Source organism: Simochromis diagramma, unplaced genomic scaffold, assembly GCF_900408965.1.
Source record: "Simochromis diagramma unplaced genomic scaffold, fSimDia1.1 OVJJ01000321.1, whole genome shotgun sequence".
NCBI classification, from domain to species: domain Eukaryota; kingdom Metazoa; phylum Chordata; class Actinopteri; order Cichliformes; family Cichlidae; genus Simochromis; species Simochromis diagramma.
Genome location: NW_024386772.1, coordinates 4251572 through 4263761, shown reverse-complemented (window position 1 = coordinate 4263761; position 12190 = coordinate 4251572). Strand labels below are relative to the sequence as shown.

General features: G+C 42.0%; 1 protein-coding gene across 5 annotated transcripts in view; it reads left to right on the top strand.

Moving 5' to 3' along the window:
- Positions 1 to 7255: 7255 nt before the first annotated feature.
- Positions 7256 to 12190, top strand: part of shank1 (SH3 and multiple ankyrin repeat domains 1) — a 115197-nt gene continuing 110262 nt past the window's right edge. For all 5 annotated transcript variants that reach the window (XM_040043640.1, XM_040043632.1, XM_040043623.1 and 2 more), the window contains exon 1: positions 7256 to 7651. The gene's annotated coding sequence lies outside the window, so the exon portion shown is untranslated. The remainder of the gene's footprint in view (positions 7652 to 12190) is intronic.

Here is a 12190-nt window from a genome sequence, read left to right as displayed (position 1 = left end):
AATCATAAGATTATGTCAAGTGCAAAGAATTCCTTTTTACTATCAGTTAAAACTCCTTTGCATTCACCTTCGCTTTGCTTCATTTTCTATCCTGCTCTAATTTATTCATCTGGTTAATTTCACAGCTCATGGCCATTGTTCACCCTCCTGTTTAGTGCTCAGCCTTTAGCTCCTTCCTCTCTACCTATGCTTTCATCCTACCCAACCAACGCTTTTGCGTTCGTCTCTTCTTCCCCTCCTCTCTTTGAACATATGACCCACTTCTTTCTTTCCAGCTCTCGGTAGCAGACGAGCAGTTAATTCTGTTGCCAACTATAACAATTTTCTCATAATGAGGACAGAAAAAAAGAGAGCGAGAGAGGGAGAGATTATCCGTTATGGCAGCGAGGACACGGTGGAGTTAAAGAGACAAAAAAAGGGAGAAAACTGTGACAAATTTTAATATTAAAAGACAGTTTTTCAGGCTGTCATAACTGAATGCACGTTTTTATTCTGCTCAGATTTACGCACCGGTTTGGTTGCATCGAATGATCAATTCATGATTTCACAGGGTGAATCCGATTCATGTCATCAGCAAAATTTCCCCTTTCATGGATTGCATCATTAGGCTCTTAATGCACGTGCGCATGTGCGAGAGGTTGAGGTGGAGATGGTTTTTAAGTACTCGCTGAGCAGAAATCGGCAGGCATATAAGAAAAACACTGGCTAACCACACATATTATCATGGATCTATTGTAAACGTGTATTTTTGGTAGGTATTTAACTGTTTGTGAGTCTGAGAGGAGAATACAGTGGCATGCAACATGCGTGACAAAGAGATATTTCAAACTGTCATCATCAAGTTCTTTATTTACCATTTTCTGCATGAAAAATTCATCAACAGTGAAAATCTGTTGTTCATCACATCAGGAGCAAGATTTTAGTGAAACTAAATGCTGTGCATGAATGTTATGGTGTGAAAATGAAAAGGCACCAAACAACTTTGGGTGAAGACCTATTAGGTCGATCACTGTGTGCAAGTGACACTAAAATCTGACCAACGCTCCAGATGGAACAGCAATTCCATGATGACCAGGTGGGAGCTAATGTTAACAATAGCTTTAAATACAGTGCTTAAACACACAAGCAAAATGCAAAGAGAGCAAAAAGCTAAGAGGCGTACAAGAAAACTCCAATTTGCAAAATACAAATTGTCAGTATAATTTATAAATACTAACAGAAGCAATAAAACAATAGAACAGTAAAGATAACACACCAGAAAATTGTAAATGATACACAAACAATAAAAAAGCTCCATATAAGGCAATAAAAAGGGCAATAAAACATGTGTTTTAGGAGGAGATTGACTTCAAGGTAAGTAGCTTAATACTTCCTTCTGTATTGTAGAACTGTAAATGTACTTCTCGGCTGCTTAGATGCTGCTCAGCACTGCTTTTTCCTTTGTCTCCTCCCTTATACAAAATACAGCAGACTTCCATTCTGTGGCACATCAAATATTTTCCAGCCATTTTAACACAGGGTTTCCACACTTTTAATTATTCATCGACGCGTCCCTTTCATCTTACTCATGCGTACGTCGCAACTCCGTTAAACTCAAACTGCAGCACATGCTCAGTGTGCATGCATGTAGACACGTGACGCCATGTTCCCTCTGTTCACCACTCTGGGGATTATAATCTGTCACGTGCATGACAACTGTAGCCCTGCAAAATGGCTGGCTGTGTGAAGATGTTGTAGGATTATATTTGAGTGTAGACTACTGGTGCCATCGTCATCATCACCAGCAGCAGCAGCAGCAGCAGTGAAGTAGCAAGAAAACACCCCAAGAAACAAGTTGAGGCTGAGAAAAGAGGGGAGAGAGAGCTTTGGAGAGGTTATTTCCCAGGTGACAGGTGGCCCAGGCTTCAAATGACCGGCTGCTGGCTGAGGTGTCAGTGCATTAGTGTAAATTATGACTGTAACAAAACCCCATGTGTCTGACAGAGCGAGCTGAATAAATATGTCAGCTGCACAAGATGGGATATTGCTCTGATGTTTATTGTACCTATCTTTCTATCTTTCTGAATTAAGTCTGAGTGTTTGCTAAGAAAGCAACTCCACTTTTTCCTGTGTTCAAGCCACGGCCTCATGTGTCTTTATAGATAAAGCATAACAATACTTCTTTCTTTTAGCTTACTGGAACTGTTTTTTTACTCTTAAGCAGTTGTCGGTCCAGCCTGAAGCTGATAAACAAAAAACAAACCCTTCGATCTGTGCACTCCTCTTCTGCTTTTTCACTTTGCACATCCTCATTTCCTGTTCACATGTTTTATTTGTATATATGACATGTGGTGGAGCTGCGTTATCTTTACTACTAGATTTTATGATTTCTGAGGTCAGATGAGCTTATTGGTGTTTGGGCAGCGTTTAAATAAGACCTGCTTTAAAATAATGTGACAAGAACGATACCATGTTTCTTTTTAAAGTTACCTACCACACAAGTGGTGAACTGCAGAAAGTTTCACCATGCAGCTTATCATTTTTATAACTAAAGAAACTCATGAATAAAATGGATACTTAGTTGTGTTTGATATTGCAGCTTTGTGCAAAGCCTCTTTCATGCCTCAGGAGTAGGAATGCTTCTCCAAAGGATCAGAGCCCATCTATGGGAGCCCTTCCTTTTCCCTGTTAATCCCACTGAGCAGAAATTGTCTGCAGTTCAGCCACATGTGCAGCAGGCGGCGCTTCCCAGTGAATGGAGCTAAATACAAGGTAGCTTTGTCCAGTTCCTGTCATCTCCCAAGTGTCAGCTAGAAATCTTTCTGAGTGGTCTAACTCTCTGACAGCAGCTACTTTGGTCACTGAAAGATAATTACCATATTTATCAGACATGCAAAGTCCATAGTAGAAGATTGGAGAGATGATGGGAAGGAAGGAGGATCTGGGAGGATCTTTGTACTTTGTGCCGTCTTGCTTTTTTACTTTCACTTCCACTTGTCGGTTATATTTAGACAATGAAAAAAACTACTTTGGTAGTTCGGCTTGACTCCTTTACAACACTAACCTGTGCTGGAAGTGACCAATACTCTTTAGCTGCAGTAAACATACAGATATCCCTGGGATGAAAAGGGCTTAACGACTAAAATAATGATGTTTTTCTGCGTCTGGACAAAACTTTCTGTTTTGTCCTCCTTTGTTTTAGTTTCATAAATACAATAGTGTTGGAATGTAAATAATATGACACTGATTGTTTTTGAAGCAGTTTTGAATTAGTGCTCTGCAGAGAACCCTTGTTGGCGAGCACAGCAGTAAGACGTTTCTCGTTGTTGGTCTCCAGGTTTGCACACATCTCAGGAGGAATTTTGGCTCATGCATCTTTACAGAAACTCTCTAAATCCTTTAGGTTTCTTGGTTGCTGCTTGGGAACTTTGAGCTTCGGCTCCCTCTGCAGATTTTCTGTAGGTTTGAGATCTGTAGGATGGCTAGACCATTTCATGACCATAATGTATTTTTTCGGTCATAGTAATGCTGGACTACCCCTTCACGACTCATCTTCATGTCTTTGCTGACATAAGGAGGTTCTCTTCCAAAACTTTACGTCACATGGTCCCGCTGATTGGTGCCTCAATGCCTTGAAGGCTTCCCGTACCCTTAGCAGAAAAACTGTTCCAAAGCACGATGCTTCCACCTCTTTCCTTGACTATGGGGATGAAATTCTTTGGGTGATGCTCAGCATTTCTCTTCCCCAGACACGGCGCGTCAAGTTGATACCAAATAGCTCGGTTCTTTCTGAATAATCGCACCAACAGTTGGCACCTTCTTGCCATCAAGCGTCTCGCTGATGGTCTTGTAGCCCATTCCAGCCTTGTGCAGGTCTAATCTTGTCCTTTGACAGCTCTTTGGTGGTGAAGAGGTTGGAATGGAAGAAATGGATTCTGTGGACAGGTGTGCTTTTTAACACAACAGGATTCTCTATAATCAATTGATTGATTGATTGATTGTAATCTAACACTAACCTAGGTTAACTCTAACCTAGGTCAATTTAGGTTAAATTAACTAACCCTCTTTGCAATAGCCTGATGAAAATTTCTAAAGAATAATGTTTAGCTCATAAAATGTACATTTTTATACAACATCGTCATGCCTCATTCCTTCAAGATACACCAGCATCCTCAGTCACAGCTCCTCTCAAGCCCCCAGTCTGCTCTCCTCTCCCGTCCAAATGCATTTTCGAGAATTGAGACATCCTTCAAGATGGCTAAGATTGATTTCAGTTCACGCGACAGGAGGACGGAACAGCCAAGGGGGCATAAAATAAAGAAATGAGAAAAGCCCCTCGGCTTCATCAGTCAAAAGCAGGCATATGCAGCCTTAAAATTCAGCACAGACCCAATTTATTGAAACTGATAGATCAGATGGTATTTCTTGTAATACTGTGTATGAAAGTGACCTCCGCATGAGTCACTGACTAAGTGAAGAGGTGGACAGGCCTCCCTGTGCGCAGATTCATTCGCATCCATTTCTGAATGCACAGCCTCGGAGCTAATGGATGTCATGTCGGTGAGGCAAAATACAGTGAAGGCTGCTGATATTTATTATTATTAAACCCACTTTAAAGAGCTGAGATGTCAGGATTTTCCTGTCTCTGTAACCTTTGAGTTACAGCACAGACTGCCTGATCATGCCTGTAATATGAATCCATAACACAGCATCAGCTTCGCTCATGTTAACAGTGTGAATCACGAAATGTGTGTGTGTGTCTTTGCCATATTAGAGTGCAGGGCCATCTGAATCAGAGACAGTCTGAGGAGTTTTACTGGACTTCTGGGTTTTTGTTAGCGTAGAACCAAAGACATAGTGCATTATCAGATAAAACCAGCACCGTAGTATGGAGTTTCATAAATCACAGCCTCACTGAAAATGTTATTTCTTTAGCAATCAGCCAGTGAATCACATTTGCATTGCAGCTTGTATGCATATTAGTGCAATACAAAGTTCTGAAGAATGACAAGCCTGAAAAGACAGAGCAAGAACAAAGCAAATAATATGCAATGATAAGCAATTAAAAATGAAAAGACCAGTTAAATAAATACAATTCAATTTAAAATAGCATTAAAAATAAGGACAGATTAAATAAAGCAAAGAAACTAGAATGAAATGAACAGTAATCAATACGCTTTCGTCGCTGGATAAAATACAATCACTGGCCTCTTTATTAGGGACACCTTTTCAGCTGCTCATTAGCACAGATATTTGATCAACCAATCACACGGCGGATGCTGAAGCCATTTAGGCCTGCAGACTTGGTCAAGACGACCTGCTGAAGTTCAAACCCAGCATCAGAACGGGGAAGAAAGATGATTTAAGTGGCTTTGAACATGGCATGGTTCTTGGTGCCAGATGGCTCTGAGTATTTCATAAACTGCTGATCTACTGGGATTTTCCATAAACCATCTCTAGGGTTTACAGATAATGGTCTGAAAAAGAGAAAATACCCAGTAAGCAGGCAGTTCTCTGGGTGAAAATGCCTTGTTGATGCCAGAGCTCAGAGGAGAATGGCTAAACTGTTCATCAGAAACATCGGCTGGTCTGAGGAGTTTTGATTTCTGCTGGGAGATTTAGAATTTAGCATAAACGACATGAAAAAATTGATCCATCTGCCTTGTGTTAGTAGTTCAGGCTGCAGGTGGTACTGTAATGATGTTCAGGATATTTCCTTGACACACTTTGGCCCCATACCATTGATTTATCTACTCAAGTATTGTCGCTGACTATGTCCATCCCTTTATGACCACAGTGTACCCATCTACTGATGGCTACTTCGAGCCAGATAATGTGCCATGACACAGAGCTCAGATCATCTCAAACTGTTTTCTTGAGCATTACAGTGAGCACCAGAGGGGTGATCATCAGATCTCAGTCCAACAGAGCATCTTTAAGCAGGCAAACGGAGGTCTAATCCATTACTTAAAGGTGTAACTACTGACATGAATAAAATAGAATAAAAGCTAATTGTAAAATTAGTTATAGTAAAGTAAATAAAGATAAATAAAAAAGGTAACTGTAAAGTCTTTGAGAGTACCCTGCCTCTCTCCGTACTAGAATAGGCTCCAGTCGCCCAAACCCTGAATGGATAAGTAAAAAATGGATGGAAACATGCTACTGCTATATCTGACTTAAAGGAGGTGCAGAATCAACTATTTCAGGAAAATCAAACCCTTATCGTAAAATACAATAAAATGTCAAATATACAGCAAATCAGGCAACATTAAATCAAAAAGGCAATACAAATCCACACCAAGACCAGATGCCAAAAAGGTTTTTTCCACCCTGCACTTTGAATTCGGTGTACTGAGTTAATATTTCACTCGCAGAGTCCCGCACACCAAAATCAACAGAAAACAAACATGTTTTCTTGGTAATTCTCTGGTTCTGGGAGGTACAAGCGAACCTGATTAAACAAGTACCAGACAAGCCAGCAGGCCAGAGTTTACGCTGATCACACTGGAGAGGAGGAGTAGGAGATCCCAGTGCTACCCCAGTACCCATCTATTGAAATCCAATTGGCATAATGGAACTGGTTTCTACTTGCTAGTCAATTCAGCTCATCAGTAGAAAGCTCCTTCTCCACCCACGGTCCTCTTCACCCCCTCTCTATGTATGGTAATAAGCATTGCAGCAGTGGCTTCCCTCGTCCTGTTTTAGACATCTCTTTCATTCTTTATTCATATATCTGTGTGTGAGATAACTGCTGCACAGTGCACTGTTCTGCGTCTTTGATTTGGATAAACTATCAGATTATGGAAGGAAATAAATGAAAATTGTGGCTCTAATTGATGTGTGTGGTTTTGTTGCTGATATTGCACGGTGATTTTTAGATAATCCTTTCTGCATCTGTGTGCATGAGTGTTTGGTGTATGTATCTCTGCACTGTTGGGTGGATCCCACTTCTTTCTCTGTTCTGTGGTGCTTTCAGAGAGACGGGGGAGAGAGAGAGAGAGAAGAGAAGCAGATTCTTTTCACAGCTAAGAGTCTAACTCCAAAACATCAAAGACACAGAGAGGGAGAGAGAGAAAGAGGAGAGACCGATGTAAGGAGGGAGGGGTATGCCTTGTATCCGGGTAATGATGGAGGAGAGAGAGAAGGAGGGATGGAGAGAGACAGAGAGGTAAGGGAGGGAGGGGGGCGAGGGAGAGCAGCCAGCCAACCAGTAGAAGGAGAGAGAGGAGCGAGAGGGAGCGGGGGGCACTGTGAACAAGCTGAGAGGAGGGAGGGAGGAGGGGAGGATAGTGAGCGAGGCATGGGGAGATTGCCGGACCAAAGAGAGAGAAGTGTTACTACAGAGCTGCTGCCGCTGCTGGAGGACGAGCTGGGAGCCGAGGATAATGCTCCATACTTCCGCGTACAGCGGCACGCCGGACACCTTGTAATTTCTTGTTCTGGTGGCGGTTGTGGAGGAGGAGGAGGGTCTTTATTGTTGCAGCAGTGATTGTCTTTTCTTTTTTTTTCTTTCCTTTTCACTACATCCTCCTGCTCACCCCTACTCACTCCTTATTCCTCTGCAACTGGCAACCGCTGGGCTCCCCCTACCCCTCCTTCCTCTCTTTTCTACTTCTGTCCCCTTTTTTCCAGAGGAGGGATTTCTGTAATTCATCAGGGATTGTAGAAGACAGTAAGAATGTTTTCTGGCTTTTTCTGCTTTTCCTTTTTTTTTTTCTTGACATGCATGGAAATGGAGTAGGGTGCATGCCAAAGCAAAAGAGAGAGTATGATTTTATTTTTGAGGAGAGATGGTGGTGGAGTCTGTAGGGTGTGTGTGTGTGTGTGTAGCAGGAGGTGGGAGGCAGGGAGGAGGTTTGCATGTTCAAGTTTACTGCATTGATGTGAAACATTAATTCCTGTGCCACATGGCAGTCTGTGCATGCAGAGTCCCAGCTTTTAAAGGAAAATATGCAGCAGTTGCAGGAAAACTAGAGGATCTGCTGAGGGATGCACAGACACAGGGGAAGGCAAACAGAGCAGTATTTGACAGTGGATTACTCCTTATGCCAGCGCTATAGCCAGTTTAGTGTTTCACAGCTTTATAGAGAGAGAAAAGAAAAGAGGGCAAAAAGTGTGGGGACGAACAAAAAAAAAAAGAAGAAGAAAGCAGAACTGGAGGAGCAAACATTTGTTGAGGAGGGAAGAATAAGAAAAGACAAGCTGGGGAATGAGTAAATGTATGTGCAGCTACTCCAAAAAAGGAAAAAATATGAGATACGCCAGCTTTTCGATTTATCATTGTGTCAAACTGATAATCCCACCCACATAGATTTGCATGCATGCCAACAATTGGTGATAATCTGCTGCTCAAAGGAGTTCACTGCTCAGTGTTCACATTTAAAAAGCTAAACAGTGCATAAAAATCACCAAGAAAGCCACTCTGGATAACCCGACACACTGGCAGTAGTGCACGGTACGCATGGATGAGCGTGGACACAGATGCGCGTTTGCGTTAGAAATGTGTGGACCGATGGAGTGGACACAGTGGGTTTGCCATGAATTAAACAGCAGCAGAAATTAATGTCAAACTGCTCTCCTCACACTTGAGCGACTGCTTCTACAAGAAAAGGGTCACCTTGCCAGCAGGGAACATGTGTTTGGTTTGGTCTTGTCATTATCTCGCCAACTGAGTTCAGTCTATCTATAGACGCCTTTGTCTCTACTGAACACGGCGGCACAGAAAGGTGACGGCTCTCTACATGGTATACATAATTACACGCAAACTGTTTCTGTGTTGTGCAGATCAGCGGGGTGGATTTCAACATAATGAAGCAAAACTTTAGCTGCATAAGAAAAGACACAAAAGAGTTCTCGATAATGAAAAGTCACACGTGCAATTTATTTAGTGCATGTGGTTTGTCCACAAGACAATGGAAATTTTCACTTTCCATCAATTTCCATCAGTGCATTAATTGTGGTTTTAGAGGAGCGTATCGACTGGCTTGATGTATAACAGTGAAGGGCTTTTCTGTAGTGAGGATTGAGTTAAGTGTTGGTGAACAGATACACAACTCAGTCTCTGCCTTTGAGTGGTGCTCTAAGTTCAAACGCACTCATCACATGCTGATGTCAAGCAGTCATTGCACACTAACGCACGCTACCAGCTCTCCATAGATCAGTGTCAGTGACGCTTCACTTGCTCATATAAAAGTAATAAGTTTCAGTCCGCACAGGCACAATTCAAAGCCATAAGTTTCCGATTTAATTGGCGAATCCACACTTTCTGTGGGAGATTTATAGGCGATGGAGTCTCTGCATAGAGAGGGCTGTGATTATAATGGTCTATCTGCATTAGGCTCTTGTTTCATGAGCATCTGTAACTCTTCACCGTGTCTGATGATCTGTTATTACAGATATCACATTTACAGGACTAACTTGGAAGGTCAGTCTTCTATAAAAGCCAGGAAATCACAAAAATACTTGATACTTGAAAATGATTTTTCAAGTATAAAGATCTCTATAAAGATTTCACTCGCTTTTTTATTTGCCCACAGCAGTAGCATGCAATAGTAGCCATTTAAGTTATACAAGGATGAAAATTCACTGTTAAAATTCACGATTGAAGTTTAAAGTACTCTGTAATATGACAAGCTAGGTCTTATTTATCCATTAAAGGTTTCTTATGCACTAAAAATAACATACAGTACCTTGTTGCACCTTTAGGAGTACAATGGGGCAGTATCCCAGATTCTGCCACGGTGCTTTAAGTTTGCATCTTACAGACGTGAATCTTGAACCTCTGGTGACAGCTTTTTTCCACAAAGATAACAGACTTTTAAAAATGAAGGTGCAAAACTGAGTACCATAAAACTGAGTGTTTTATTCATTCAAACACTTGGAAATTAACTGACATTTGTGTAGAACTCCTTTAGTCCCATTGACTACTAAAAGCTTTATCCATGAACATGTGCACCTTCCTGATATAGAAATCAGATCAAGGTTGAAAGATCCATCCATCCATCCATCCATCCATCCATCTGTCCGTCTGTCCATCCATCCATCTGTCCATCCATCATCCATCCTTCCGCCCGCCCGTCCGTCTGTCCGTCTGTCCGTCCATCCATTCATCCATCTGTCCGTCTGTCTGTCTTCTTCCCCAATCCAGTTCTGGGTTGCACGAGGCTGCAGCCTCCAACCTGTTCATATATGGGTGAATGCACACTGTGGGCAGGTTGCCAGTCTATCAGATGGTTAACACATAGAGCCAGACAACCATTCGCACTCACATTCACGCCTGTGTCCAATTTAAAATCACTGATTAACCTAACACCTTTCATTTTTCTGAACTGTGGGAGGAAACTGGAGTACTCAGAGAGCACGGATGCAAATGCCACATTGAAAAGCCCCAGCCTGTATTCACACCCTGAACCATCTTGCTGTGAGGTTACAGTGCTAACCAGCTAAGCAGTAAATCCTTAAAATTTACAAGTGAAATTAATATTTTAATTCCCTGTTGGTGGACACAGCTGATTTTCTGATGTTACACCGTAAGAGAATTGCAAACGTGCTTTTTATTGCTTGAGAACCTGCATGACCCCCATAGGTATTATGGACACAAGTGTCCCACTTTATGTGGCAGTGCACATCATTTATATCCCTTATTCCCCTGTCCCACATACTGGCACAGTATCCCATATTTTGATTTTGGCTTTACATATATATATATGTGTGTGAACATGTGTCCATATATATATATTTCACCTCACAAGAAAAACGAGGCTCAAAAATGTGATTCCTACTGAAATCCAAAGATGACAATCCATCTTTCAAGATGACCTGAAAGAAAAGCACAAGCAAATACACAGGTGCAAAAAAGGCCATAGCATAAAAGAAACTGTAGCTTCACATGATCTCTTTATCATTTGTTAAGTCATCTATCAACATGTCAGGCTAACTCTCAGCATTATTAGTGTTCCACATTGTCCTTCTATGTCTCACATTTAATTAGTTGGGATCAGGCCATAATATGTATACGTTTCTACCTTTAGGTGCTTGTGCTGTATAAATCTACCCTTATTTCTGAGAGTGTAGAAAGTAAGAACTAGTTCACACCATTATCTCTTGTTTCTGCCTCGTCATCAGGGAGTGAAACCAGTTTGTTTAACTAGTCCTCAGTTTGGTTATATTGGTACAGAATCCACTGAGTGACACAGAAAGAGGAGTCTGAGGGAGTGAAGTTTGGAGATGCGGCCCAGATCGGCCGAATCTAAATCTGTTACTTTGGCTCCCTGGGTGCCGAGTTTAATCGATGTGGTTCAACAGGCCGACGCCTCTGTGGAGTGTTGATTAACTGACTGTCATGTCGTTTGTACTTCAGATCTTGTTTGGCACAAAGCGAGCAAGGTCCAACAAACAGGCACAATCGGATGCCCTTCACAGCTGAATTGCCATTCAGCTCATGTTAGCAGGAAAATACCACAAATTCCTTCTTGGTTGGTAAAGTGTTGTGAAACGGCGCACTTTAGTTCCACTGTATACACAGCGCACAGATGACATTTCCACCCATGCAGAGCCCTCTTTGGGGATCAAGAGACCAAAATCTCTTCTCGCCACTCATTCAGTTTAACAAAGCTTGGCAAAAAGAGGATTTATCAGCACACTAAGGCAGAGCTTACCTGACTCATGGCTGCAAAACGGGCCTTGACGGAGATAAATCTAGATTAATTGGAATTAATTGGATTATTTCAATCCATGTTTGCACTGAATCTTCATCCACAGGGGCGTGGGAAGGAAAGGAGGATGAATGTTGTGACTTTTGGACTGATTATCCCTGTGTTCAGTTGTTGTTGTGGCGACATCTTGTCAAAGCCTTTGTTTCCTCTAAGGGATTGTGTCTCTTATTTTCAGTCTCTCCTGGTTTATTTGCCCGAGCGCAGGGAGTACAGCACGACTTTCTTTTCAATATTTGCCACACTGCTCAGAGCGAGATGTATTTCATAACTCCAGATTTAGCCATGTCGTTTACTCTCTCACTCTTTTCTCTCTGTTTTTCCTCCAGTCTCACTCATTCCTTCTCCATCTCATGTAAACGACTGATCTGGGACAGACAGGCCTCCCCTGCGCTCTGTCCTACTTCAGCGTTGCCCTCTCTTGTCTCTCCTTTTTCCTTTTCCTGTGTCGTTTACCTCTATCCACCTATCTCTTGGTGACTCGCTCTGTCTCTTTTTCC